The sequence below is a fragment of the Lonchura striata genome, chromosome 15 (assembly GCF_050655825.1).
Source record: "Lonchura striata isolate lonStrDom1 chromosome 15, ASM5065582v1, whole genome shotgun sequence".
In the NCBI taxonomy this organism is placed as follows: Eukaryota; Metazoa; Chordata; class Aves; order Passeriformes; family Estrildidae; genus Lonchura; species Lonchura striata.
Window position 1 is genome coordinate 3,452,080 of NC_140717.1, and position 12,819 is coordinate 3,464,898.

At 56.8% G+C, this 12,819-nt stretch overlaps 1 long non-coding RNA gene across 1 annotated transcript; it reads right to left on the reverse strand.

Moving 5' to 3' along the window:
• Positions 1–1,373: 1,373 nt before the first annotated feature.
• On the reverse strand, positions 1,374–4,429 carry LOC146765982 (uncharacterized). Its single transcript, XR_014958626.1, has 2 exons — positions 1,824–4,429; positions 1,374–1,698 (listed from the first exon to the last, which is right to left on the reverse strand). It is a non-coding gene; the product is annotated as an uncharacterized LOC146765982 (long non-coding RNA).
• Positions 4,430–12,819: the final 8,390 nt, after the last annotated feature.

The following is a 12,819-nucleotide window of genomic DNA, read 5'->3' on the forward strand; positions in this document are numbered from 1 at the left end:
GCAGCATTTGGAGTCAGAAAATGAAAGCTAAAAGCTGTGGTTGCTCTGCATCTTAATCTCTCTGCCCTGGCTAAGGTTTCCTTTTCCATTAGTGCATTATTTAGCATCTAAAATGTAAGAGAGGATGGAAGCTGACAGGGAGAGCCTGTTCTGGAGCGGTTACAGGGCTGTGCTGCTCACCCCAGGCTGGATGGATCAGCAGGGAGGAGGGCTCACCTGGGGCAGATGCAGCGGGTGAACGGGAATGGGGTGGGAAGGCCAGCCCGGCGCCACGGGGTGCTCGGGCTGTGGGAGGTACAACCCCTCCAGGGGGATCCCAGCAGGGCTTGTCTGCCCTTCCTGGGGCTGCAGCTCCTCCCACGGAAGAATCACAGAATATCCTGAGCTGGAAGGGTCCCACAGGATCATCCAGCCCAGCCCCTGCCCTGCCCAGACCCCCAACAACCCCACCCTGTCCATCCCTGGTGTCCAAAGGCTCCTGGAGCTCTGGCAGCCTCGGGGCCGTGCCCATTCCCTGGGCAGTGCCAGCACCTCTGGGGGAAGAACCTTTCCTGATCTCTGGCCTGAGCTGCCCTGGCCCAGCTCCAGCTGTTCCCTGGGTGCTGTCCCCATCCCAGAGCTGCCCCTCCTCTTCCCAAGAGATTTCTCCTGTGGACACCTGAGCTCCTTCCCTCCGTGCTGTGCTGCCCCTGGGGGCTGAGGAGCTCTGGAGAACAAGCCCAGGACAAGGTGCCACTTCAAGCTGGAGAACAGGGGATGCTGCTGTGCCAGGTCCCACCCGTGGCAGCACCACAGCACCCTCCAGCCCTCCCTGGGACCCCACAGCAGCAGCACTGCAGCTCCTGCCCTGATTTTTGGTGCCTGGCACATTCCCAGGGCACGGGCATCCCTGCATTGGCTCGACGTGCTGGGGACCTGCGTCCCCAGTGCCAGCACAGGTCTGCACACCGGCTGTCCCCAGCGGTGGACAGCAGGGCAGTGGCAGCTCCAGGAGCTCCTCCCGTGCCCGTTTCTCCCCTGAAAGCTGCTCTTCCCTGTTTCCTGGCCTCCAGGGCTGCCTGCGCTCTGCCAGCCCCGCCAGGCAGGCGGCACAGCCGTGCTGCAGTGCTGGCTATCGACGTGCCCCAATATTCACGGCCCCATAAAGCTGTTTTATGGTGATATAATAACCTTAAATATGGCACTATTGGCAACAGAGGGTTCGCAGCTCTGAGTGCTCTATCCTCGGTGAAATAAATGCCTCCCAGTCATCAATAGAGGAGCTGGATGGAGTCAAGCAAACAGCAGCTTTTCAATCCCTCTCCCCGCTGCAGCTTCACAAGGTATCAATATATCTATTGGAGTCCTTTGTGAGCAAGACATAAATCTGGGCGTTTGTTTGCCGGGAACAAATGCTTTATTATTAGCAAATTGTAAAGCAGGGGCGCAGCACTCCGCTAACAAGTGCCCGATCTGCAATGCTAATGGCAGCTGGCTCCAGCTCACACTCACGCCCCTCCTGTAAACACCTCCGTGGGAGTGAGCAGCATCTCCCGGTGACTGATAGCCCAGCCCTCCCCTCCCGCTCCTGCTGCCGCTTCAGCTGCCGAAAATAAGCTTTGCAATCGCTCCAGGCCCGGCAGACGAGCACGGGGAAGAGCTGGGCAACGCTCTCCGCTCTGAGTGGCAGCGGAGCATTTTGACATCTTGCCAGAATTCCTGAAAAAGGAAGGGGGAAAATCCATTTTCTTTCGGGTTTTGTTATTTTTTTTTCAGGCTGTTGTTATCGGGAGTGAGTGGGGAGCTGCGTTTGCCAGGAGCTGCGAGGCTGGCAGGCTGCTCACCATCCATGTGGGGTGGGAAACACGCTGGGAGATGTTCTGGACATGTTGCAGGGCTCTCCAAGTTCCTGAGTGATCAGAGTCCACTTCGGGGCCTGCTGCAGGCAGAACACCTGGACAGGACTGCCAGGGAAACCCCAGCGACAGGGGACACCAGGAGCTGTCAGCAGCTTTGGGAACTTCCCCGGCCCCCTCCTCCTTCAGGGGACTCAGCTCAGGAAAACCCCCTCGGTCTTGCCCACCTCCCTGGGAAGGGGAACAGCCCCAGGGCCCTGCCACAAGATCCTGAATCTGCATTTGAAGCGAGGTTCCCTCCTGGTTTTCTATTCTCCAGTGCATCACCATCCTGGTCTGGGGGCTGACCCAGCCACGAGCAGCAGATTTCCACCCACGCCAAAGGGAAGGAGTGCTCCCACCTGAGCTGAAGGGCTGCTGGCACGCTCAGCCTGAAGCCCATCTTCCCTTTCCAGTGCTGTTGTCCCAAGCACCCTGCAGCAGTGTGCTTATTCCCAGCAGCTCCTCGGGAGCACTGCAGAAGACACCACCACCCACTCCTGCCAGGGAACAGCAAACACGGCCAGCTATTTGCAGCTCCTTTCGGAGTGCTTTGAAACAGCTTCTCAAGTCAGTTCTGGTAAAGCTCTCGGTGATCTTCCCCACTCTGAGAATGTTTTATGTATTTCAGAACACCTTGTGACATGCACAGAGGAAGGCGCCCTTCACAGGTGGCTTCTCTGTTGCTTTAGGGTGACATCAAGTTGTCCATGTGATCCACAGACCCTCTGGAGCTGGAGAAAGAGCAGCCCCAGACACCAAAAGTCCTTCCACACTCAGGCAGCAGTGCAAGAGCTCCCCAGGCTGCAGTTCTCCAGGGCACAGCCCCTCTCCACAAGGTTCTGTTGGAGCAGAGCTGAGCACGGTCCCTGCAACAGCTGTGGGAGATGGAGGAGTTCCCAGGAGTTCCTCTTGCTGCTCTGCTGGGAACTCAGCCAGCCACACACCTGGGCACATGCTCAGCCCCATCCTCCTGCCCTCTGCCTGTTCTGAGGTGAGGAATGGGGAGCTGAGGCTGGGTGGGACTGAGCCCCAGCCAGGCTCCTGCAGGGTGTGCTGGCTCTCCTTGGCTCCCTGTCCTTGGCACTGCAGCCCAGGGGAACACGGCAGTGGTAGGAGAGGAAGAGCAGGATTGTGAAAGGTGAGAAAAGCATGGGGGGGATTTAGCCAAAGGGCCAGCTGGGCTCTGGGCTTGGAAAAACCTCAGGAGGAGGAATAAGGAATCCCTGCTGTCCTTGCCATGCCAGCTGTTGTCTTCTCACACCTGACCTGCTTCTGCACTGCTCCCCGAGCATCACTCCTGATGCAGAGGTGGAGCTGGGACACAGCCTCAGCACCACAGCCCCATTTCACAGGGAAAAATCCCTTTCAGCCCTGCCCATCCTCCCCGGGATGCCCAGGGCAGCAGCACATCTTCCACACTGCCTCTGCCTCCAGCCTATCTGCAAACAACAACCCCAGAGCTGCAGTACCCAGCAAAAATGTCAGGCTGGACACCAGCAGGAATTTCCTTATGGAAAGGGTGCTCAGGCCTTGGCAGGGGCTGCCCAGGAGATTTGGAGTCCCCTGGAGGTGGCACTCAGGGCTCTGGGCTGGGGACAAGGTGGGGTTGGGACCAGGTTGGAATCAATGACCTTGGAGGGCTTTTCCAGCCTCAGTGATTCTGGGATTCTGTGAATAAAGCCAAGGTTCTCACTTCCAGCAGACTCTGGGCAAAACCTCCAGTCCTGCAGGAATCTCTCATGGAGAAAAGAAGCCAAAATTGCAGTTCCTGCAGCTGGAAATGCTCAGGGCTGTCTTGCCTGGCACCTGCAGCAGCCTCAGCCTCGTGCTGGCTTTGCCTGATGTTCCCAGAATCTCGTGGATCAACACACAGAGCCCATGGCAGCAGCCCTGTGCCGAGCCCTGGCAGCGTTGCCCTTGGAGGGGACAGAGGTGACATTGGAGCTCAGAACGATGCCCTCTCCTCAGCCTGTCCTTCTCCGGCTCACGGGGCAATCCCTGCCTCCCCTGTCCCGCATTCCTGAATTCCCAGCCGGCCCAGTGCAATTCCTGAATTCCCTGACCCGCATTCCCGAATTCCTGCCTCCCCTGTCCCACATTCCCGAATCCCTCCTCCCCTGACCCGCATTCCCGAATTCCTGCCTCCCCTGACCCGCATTCCCGAATTCCTGCCTCCCCTGTCCCACATTCCTGAATCCCTCCTCCCCTGTCCCACATTCCCGAATTCCTGCCTCCCCTGACCCGCATTCCCGCATCCCTGCCTCCCCTGACCCGCATTCCCGAATTCCTGCCTCCTGTGATCCAGCATTCCCAAATCCCTGCCTCCCCTGACCCGCATTCCCGAATTCCCAGCCGGCCCAGTGCAATTCCTGAATTCCCTGACCCGCATTCCCGAATTCCTGCCTCCCCTGTCCCACATTCCCGAATCCCTGCCTCCCCTGGCCCGCATTCCCGCATCCCGTGCCGTCCCTGCGGGGCCGGGACAAAGCCCAGAGCCGGGCTGGGACAGCGCCGGGGCCCCGCGGGATCCTCCGCGCCTGAACCCACCTCAGCGCTGCCCCCGGCAGCAGGACCGCACGGTCCTGCTGTGCAACCCCGAAATCCCCGCAGGGGCTGCGGCTGCTCTCGGGGGCTGCTTGAGATGAGCGGGGTGCTGCAGCGCTGCTCGCTGCTGTCCCTGCACTGGTGCTGCAGCTCTGTTTGGTGCTGTCCCTGCACTGGTGCTGCAGCTTTATCTGGTGCTGTCCCTGCACCGGTGCTACAACTCTGCTCACCGCTGTCCCTGCACCGGTGCTGCAACTCTGTTTGGTGCTGTCCCTGCACCGGTGCTGCAACTCTGTTTGGTGCTGTCCCTGCACCGGTGCTGCAGCTCTGCTCGCTGCTGTCCCTGCAACGGTGCTGCAACTCTGCTCGCTGCTGTCCCTGCACTGGTGCTGCAACTCTGTTTGGTGCTGTCCCTGCACTGGTGCTGCAACTCTGTTTGGTGCTGTCCCTGCACTGGTGCTGCAGCTCTGCTCGCCGCTGTCCCTGCACTGGTGCTGCAGCTCTGCTCGCTGCTGTCCCTGCACCGCTGCCCTGCCGTGCGCCCCGGGCAGCAGGGCCGGCCCCAGCCCCTGCCAGGCTCCTCGGTCCCTGCCAGCCCCTCCGAGGGCTGCCCCGCTGCTTCCTTGAAACTTGTCCTGTACTTTACTTCGAACGCAGCAGGGAGTCAGAATTCCGCCCACTGTTCCCTTCTATTCTTGGCCCTCCGCTTCCCTCACCTCCCAACCAAAATCTGTTCTCCTTCTGAAAATGGCTTTGATTTTCTGACGGCGAGAAAGCAGCTCTCCCACGGGGGCTGGGGGCCGTGGGCTGGCACCCCCGGCTCCGAGCAGCCCGGCCCGGGGGCTGCCCTGCCCTCCCGGACCCTTCTCCGGCCCCGCTGGGCTGCCGGGGGCTGCTCTGCCTGCCGGGGGCTGCTCTGCGGCTCCTCCGAGCCCTGGCTGCTGCATTTGTCGCCTGCCTTGTGCCAGCATTGCTAAATTTACGGGATTGTTGCTGGGAATTAGCGGCGTGTCCGTGTTTGCCTCCCTCCCTTCCTGCCTGCGACTGCCGGGCGAGGCGGAACGCGCTGTTTGTCCCCTTTCCAAGCGGCTCTGTCGAATCAACAAGAACAGATTATTCATCTGCTGCGGGAGGCTAATTGCAAACAGCCAGGAAACAGGATGATTTCATTGGGAAGAAACGGGCAGCGCTGGCCCTGCCCCGTTTGGCAGCACGGGTCAAACCCGAGCTCACACCTGAGCACAGCCCTGGTGCCAGACCCTCTGATGCTTTGGGGTCCCACTAACAGCTGGTGCCAGCACCTCTGATGCTTTGGGGTCCCACTAACAGCTGGTGCCAGCACCTCTGATGCTTTGGGGTGCCACTAACAGCTGGTGCCAGCACCTCTGATGCTTTGGGGTGCCACTAACAGCTGGTGCCAGACCCTCTGATGCTTTGGGGTCCCACTAACAGGACCCTGCACAGCCCCGTCAGTCCCAGCCCAAGCAGCACCTGCAGTGCCAGAACCCCCTCCAGCTCAAGCCCAGGCACATCTGTAGCACCTGCACCTGCTCCCTGAGCTGCTGAGCCTGCGCTGGGGAGAATCCTCAGGTGCTCCTCAGAGCTCTGAGGTCTCTGGAACACAAAAACCCCCAAACCAGCATACTCCTGCTGCCCATTTTACATCCTTAGCCAAGAGGTGGCACAAACAGCAGCCCTGGGGCAAGCAGGAGCCTCATGGAGGTTCCTCCAGTCCAGGAATGTGGAAGGGTTTGCTGGAGAGATGGTTTGTGTGTCATTGTCACAGAATCCTCCATCACCCTGGGTGGCATTCCAGCTCCACACATTTATGACGTTCACCCTGCAGGAGCAGCATGGCCTGAGTGTCCTGAGTGCTGTCCCCTGCCCAGGGACGGCCAGCACGGCCCCAGGAGTGCTGGTCCTGCAGGACATGGAGCTGTGGCTTCGGATTCCAGCTCCTGGTGCTGCCGCCAGGGCTCTGAACCAGCAGCTGCTCTGCAGAGTCAAGTTTGCAATGAGACGAGCAGATTTCCATGGGCTGCTGAGCCTTCCCACAGAGCTGCATTCTGCTGTCCTGCAGCCTGCTGCCTTTTCCTGAAAGCCACTTGCTTTAGGAAGAACATGGCTTTTCCTGGGGCACTCTGCAGGAGCAGTTCTCAGCTGTCACTGCGGTGTCTGCACTGCTCTGGGCAAGGGTGCCAATGGAGGGGTCACCAGCCAGGGGGGTTCAGGAGGGAGCCTGATCCCAGGAACTCTTCTAGGCTCAGGCCACTGTCAAAACCACACCTCCTTCTCACTGTACTCTGTGGTTTTTTGCCAAAATACTCAATTCCATGACTTTCATTTGCCAGCTCTCCTGTGGAATTGGGTGCCCAGATGTTCCCCTGCCCTTTGGCAGCAGAGCAAAGCCATGGCCTTGACAGGGATGTTTCTAAAGCCTTCATTAAAAGCTGGTTCAACAGTGCTGACAGCATTTTCTTGGGGTTATTTCTTAAAGCTGAGATAGTTCTTGTAAAGCCTTGCAGGTTCCAGGACATCCCCTGGAAAACCTCTGTAGTCCAAAGCAGCAACAATGCCCCAGTAATTCCGTGCCTGGTGAGCAGGTGAGCTGGGCTCTAACACCTGCAGCTCCACAAGGCCAGACCCGGCATTTGCTGGGATCATGGCAGTTTGGGACGATAATTGCCAAACTGGATCAAAGACAAATCCACCAGATTTGAGCTGTTTGACTATTCCTGCACTCCCCTGAATATAGAGCAAGTTCCAGGGCAGAAAAAAAAAGGTTTGAAAAAGTCCAGCTTGCCACAGGTTCTCTCCAGGCAATGTCTGGGGTCAGGTTTAGTCTAAAACCTTCTTGGAGTGTGAGCAATACTTTGGTTCTGCAATCTTTTGCCCAGTTTGTCATGGTCATTACTGGAGAATTCTGCTGTGAACTTTGCCCTTCCCTGCATTACATTTTCAGGGAAATACACACTAGAATTTTATTTACTTGCTTAATTCTTACTAAAGAAGACAATACTGCCTTGCAGCTCTCTGAAATGCTTCAGTATGCTCCAGTCCACTCTGCTGCTTTCCATGGGGAGGTTGAAGACCTGGGACTGACTAAAAGGGCTAAAACCTGAAGAACCAGACTGTGGCACTTGGAGATCTGTAGGGCAAAATGACAAAGCTGCTTAAACCTGGCCTGTCCCAGCTGAAGATCCCACCTAGGAGGACCCAGGAGCAGCCCAAGCCAATCTGTGCAGATAACTGAACAAGTGATCATTGCTCTACCCCAGCTTCCCACCTTGCACCTTCCTCCAGCTCCACAGGTTTCTCTTTTCCATGTGGAGTTTTTCTGCTCTTTGGCCAATTTCTCCAGCACCAAGCCATGCCAAGTGCCATGCCAAGTGCCATGCCAGTTCCAGATTCATCAGGAGCTGTGCAGGGGGTGGGACACTGCATCCCTCACATTCCTCAGGCACAGCCTGCTCATGGCTCCCCTTGCCTGGGGCCAGGGGGTTTCTTCCTGTTGTGCCCTCTGGGACCTCCAGGCTGTTCTTGGGGATCTCCTTCTTCCTCAGGGCCGATTTCTCCTCCTCAGGCTGTTTGGAAGGTTTCAGAGGGTGGCTGGGCACAGTTCCTGGTGCATCACACCTCACCCAGTCCCTCCAGTGCCCCTATCCCTGTCCCTCCATAGTGGGCACATCTGTGTGTCCCACAAGGTCTGCTCCAGCTTGAAGTTGTGATTTGCCTCCAGCCTGCCCTGCTCCTCTATCCCTGTGTCCTCTCCTTCCCCTATTCCCATCCCACCCCTGCTTTGGTTCCTGCTCCAGGGTGGTTCCCTTTCCTCTTTGTTGATGGCAGGAGCGAAAGGGGAAGAGTCCAGTTTTTGGCCAGGAATAGATCTACCCTCAGTGCCCTTGGACAGCCCGTGGAGCTGGTCCGTGTTTGGTAGCAGATGCCATCAGTGGGGCAGAGGAGCTGGCCAGGTGTTGATAGGACTCCCTGCTCTGTCTCACATCCCTGTGCCTGCCCCAGCAGCTCTGCTCGAGGTACAGGAGCGTCCCCGGAAGTCTCCGCAGGCCCTGAAGATCCGCAAGTTAAGACATGAGCTAGAGGAGTAATCCAAAATGAATAATTTATTTTGGTGAATTTTCCTTCCCTGTGTTTACAGATTGTCTCAGAGCAGATTGCAGCTTTCACACCTCAATTCATTATTGGAAACTATTTGCAGATAGTTCCCGGTCTGCAAGTCATTTCCTAACTCTGCTGGGAGCACTGCAGAGCTGAAATCAGAGCTGCTGTGGCTGGTCAGGTGGTGCTGCCATGCTCTCATTCCTCTGTGACATCTCTGACGCTCGATGGGGCTGCAAGGGTGGCTGCTCCTGCTCACAAATCCCACGTTCATTTTCTGCCAGTGCTCTCCAGCAGCCTTCCTGCAAGTGCCAGCAGCTGCCAGGACAGCCAGGGGCTTTGGGGGAGGAGGGGTCAGCCTGAAAAATGCACAAGGAAATGGAAAACAACCAAACAACCAAACAAACAGAGTGAGGAGGAGAAGCCACGTGCCAGTACCTCGAGGCAGAGGGAGTCTGGGCAGCGATGTCCATCCCAGGCTCCACCCCAGAGGAGACAGCGCTGGACTGAAGGAAGACACAAAGCTGAGCCCTCAGATAACACACAGATAAACCCACGGATTGCAGCCCACCCCCAAGTCCTGCCCCTGGGGACAGCAGAGCCCCTGGAAGGCAGAGCTCAGAGCAGAGACCCCAGCTTGATCCTGCTGGTGCCACTGTGCTGCCTATTGTTGGAATCTGAGCTATTGATGATCCTGAGGTTGTAGAAAGTCTCTGTCTGTCAGCCCCGCTGCCAAAGCAGAAGCCATAATTGGTCTGTGCTGGTTTCCAGGTTGTTTATTCTGTTTATCTCTCACATGTTCTGCTGCCCTGCCCAGCTCTGTCCTGCAGGGCAGCGTGTGGGGCTCTGCCCTCAGTGGGATGTGACAAACATTAAATACCAGAAACTCCCTGGGCTGGATTTACAATAACGTGCCAATATCTGTCACCTGCGTTGGACAGTGTGTCCCCAGCCTGAACCAACAGAAAAATGCCAACACCACAGTGAGACAGGGAGGTAAGGAAGAAGAAAGAGGGAGGACAGGGCAGGCCCAAATCCCTCCATCTTAAACCCCCTGACCCCCATGTACAAAACCAAACCCCCCTGTACAGCACTCAAAAATTCTTCCCTTTGTGACTACTTCTACTATAATATCTAAACTTTTGTGACTTCTTGCTCTTCCTGCAAGGCTGGTAAACCATTCCATGGTTCAAATCCAAAATCACAGCTGTTTGCAGCTGCCTGCCAGGGTCTCAAATGCTTCTGACCTGGACCTGGAACCTCCAAAAATGTCTGAGGGACATTTTGATTTCCGACAGGCTCCTATCTGCCTGGGGGACACCCAGCACTCCCATCCAGCCCAGCCTCCAACACCCGTGGCATGCACAGGGCTCCCCTGGCCCAGCTCTGGGTGATAGTAAAAGGGTTTTAAAATCATGGGGATTTAGGGTTAAAAGGAAAATTAAGTTTAGTACGACCTGAAAAAATAAATACCCTAGGTACATGAAGGCCTTGTACCTTGCTAGAACTGTGTACCTAATAAATGATATAATTGTGTAGATGTGATGATTGTTTAGTAATTAAATATAATTACTGTTTAATCATAAGAATAATCATGAGAAACTGTGGTCAGGGACCTAAGAAAGATCATGAGAAACTCATGGTTGAATAAAGTCAATGTATACAATAGAACAATGTAAGTTTAATAATTAATATGTAAGTTATATAATGATAGAAAATAAAATGCGTTCAGCTCGAAAGCCGTGTCGGAGTCAGATTTGGGTTTGTACCCAACTCCCGGAGCTCTCAGTAGAAGCACCTGCAGATAATCATATCCTGTGATTCTGTGTGCTCCTGAACGCTAACATGGGGAGGAGCAGATTTTCTTGTCTTTCTTCAGATTTTCCTGCACCTCTGTCAGTCCCCTTGGCTCCCCCTGCAAGTGCAGAATCTCTGGGGTGGGCTGGCCCCAGCTGGATGTTGGGTGCCCACTAAAGCTGCTTTATCAGTGCCCTCTGCAACTGGAAAGGGGAGAGAAAATGAAGGGAGAGGTAAACACTGGGAGAGATCCCTCCCTGGTCACCATCACAGGCACAACAGCCTGAACCTGGGGAGAAAGATTGAATTTATTGCCAAAAAATCAGAGCAGGACAATGAGAATAAAATAAACATTAGAAACAATTTTCTGCCACCTCTCCATCCCTCCTGTTCTCTTTGCTCTGGAGCCAGGCTGGGAGAGCTGGGGGTGCTCATCTGGAGAGGAGAAGGCTCCAGGGAGAGCTCAGAGCCCTTGCAGGGCCTAAAGGGGCTCCAGGAGAGCTGGAGAGGGACTGGGGACAAGGGATGGAGGGACAGGACACAGGGAATGGCTCCCAGTGCCAGAGGGCAGGGATGGATGGGATATTGGGAATTGGGAATTGTTCCCTGGGAGGGTGGGCAGGCCCTGGCACAGGGTGCCCAGAGCAGCTGTGGCTGCCCCTGGATCCCTGGCAGTGCCCAAGGCCAGGCTGGACATTGGGGCTTGGAGCAGCCTGGGACAGTGGGAGGTGTCCCCCAAACCATTCTGGGATTCCCTGCCTGTTCCCAGCTGCTTCACAGCGAGTGCAGGGCTTGGGGCAGGCTGCTCAGGACAGCCCCAAGCCCAGGGGCAGCCCTCAGCCAGGTGAGTCTCCCCGAGGCTGGAAAGGGAGCAGCTTTCTGCAAGAGATGCCTGAATAAATCATCAGCCCTTCCTGCAGAGCCTTCTGAAGGATTCCTGGCACATCCCAATCTCAGCAGCACCGCCAGGACCAGGTGGGAACCTTTTACAGAGGGGATTGATGTGTCAGGCTGGAGCGGTGCTGGGATGATTTACAGGAACAACTCGTCCACGCCGACCCCATTGCTCAGGCAGGAGAGGCTGAAATGTGAGGGAAATCACGGAGCAGGAGCTGCGAGGGCCATCACTCACTGCTGGCAGCAGCAGCCCCGGGCTGGCTGCACTGACAGAGGGGCAGATTGCACAGGAATGTTCCTTGTCTCTTCCCAGACCTCACCTCTCCTGGCATTCCCAGAAAACCCTTCTGTTCCTTCCGAGCAGGCCTGCCACGGACTGGCAGAGGGGAGCTGTTCTCTCCCGGCCCTGCCCTGCCCAGCCAGGCTCTGGTGCAGTTTTTCATGGCAGGAGGAGCAAAGCAGCCCACGGAGCAGCAGAGCCCCGGAGCCTCTCCCTGAGCCTATGAGCTGAGCAGCTGGCAGGGATGGAGTGCCCTGCCGGCCAGGCTGGAGCCAGGCAGAGCTCACACCAGGGCCCCTGCCCTGTCCTGTGTCCCTGCACAGGGCCCAGGGGTGGCCGGCCGTGCCTCTGTTCCCTGGGCACCGGGCTGGCCCTGCCACTGCTGGCCCCGAGTGGCCTCTGGGGTGTTCTGGTACCCAGAGCAGACCAACTGTAGGGAGAAATCAGACCTGGCACATCACCTGTGTGAGCTGGAGGGACCCAGAGCATCATCCAGCCCAGCCCCTGCCCTGCCCAGACCCCCACAACGCCACCCTGTCCATCCCTGGCAGTGCTGCCCAAAGGCTCCTGGAGCTCTGGCAGCCTCGGGGCTGTGCCCATTCCCTGGGCAGTGCCAGCACCTCTGGGGGAAGAACCTTTCCTGATCTCCAGCCTGACCTGCCCTGGCCCAGCTCCAGCCATGCCCTGGCTGCTGTCCCTGTCCCAGACCTCAGTGCCTGCCCCTCTGCTTCCCCAGGAAATTCCTCCTGTGCACACCTGGCTCCTTCTCTCTGTGCACACTTCCTGTGGGAACTGAGCTATTCTGGAGAACAATCCAAGAATAAGATCCCACCTGCCACAACTTCACATCAACTGCTCCTACAGTTACGTGTAAAATACCTGTTTTATATTATAAATGTTTGGTGTGCAGGTAGGATGGTTCAGTCTTGGTACTCTGTTCTGCTGGAAGAGTCACTCTGCCAGCACAGAACTTCTCTGCCCGCTGGAGTGCCCCAGTTCAGGCACTGAAAATGGAGCAGGAGCTGCTCTGGGTGCCTGGATAAATCCTGCCAGCACAGATCCTCCCCAAGTGCTGCCCAACCCAGGAGCCCTGCTGATGTAGAGCCTCCCAGTGCCTCCCAGTCTGCAGGGCCATGTTCCAGCTGCTGGAAATGTCCAGGAAAGAGCCATGGTCTTGGTGCCCTTCACCAAAGCCAGCAGGTAGAAGGTGTCAAACTTAAACTTTGTCAATAGTGGTGGTGGCTCTGGGGAGCCCTTTTGGGTTTATGGCTGAGAGTCTGCCCCACGTTGTGCCCATCCCTGGCCTCA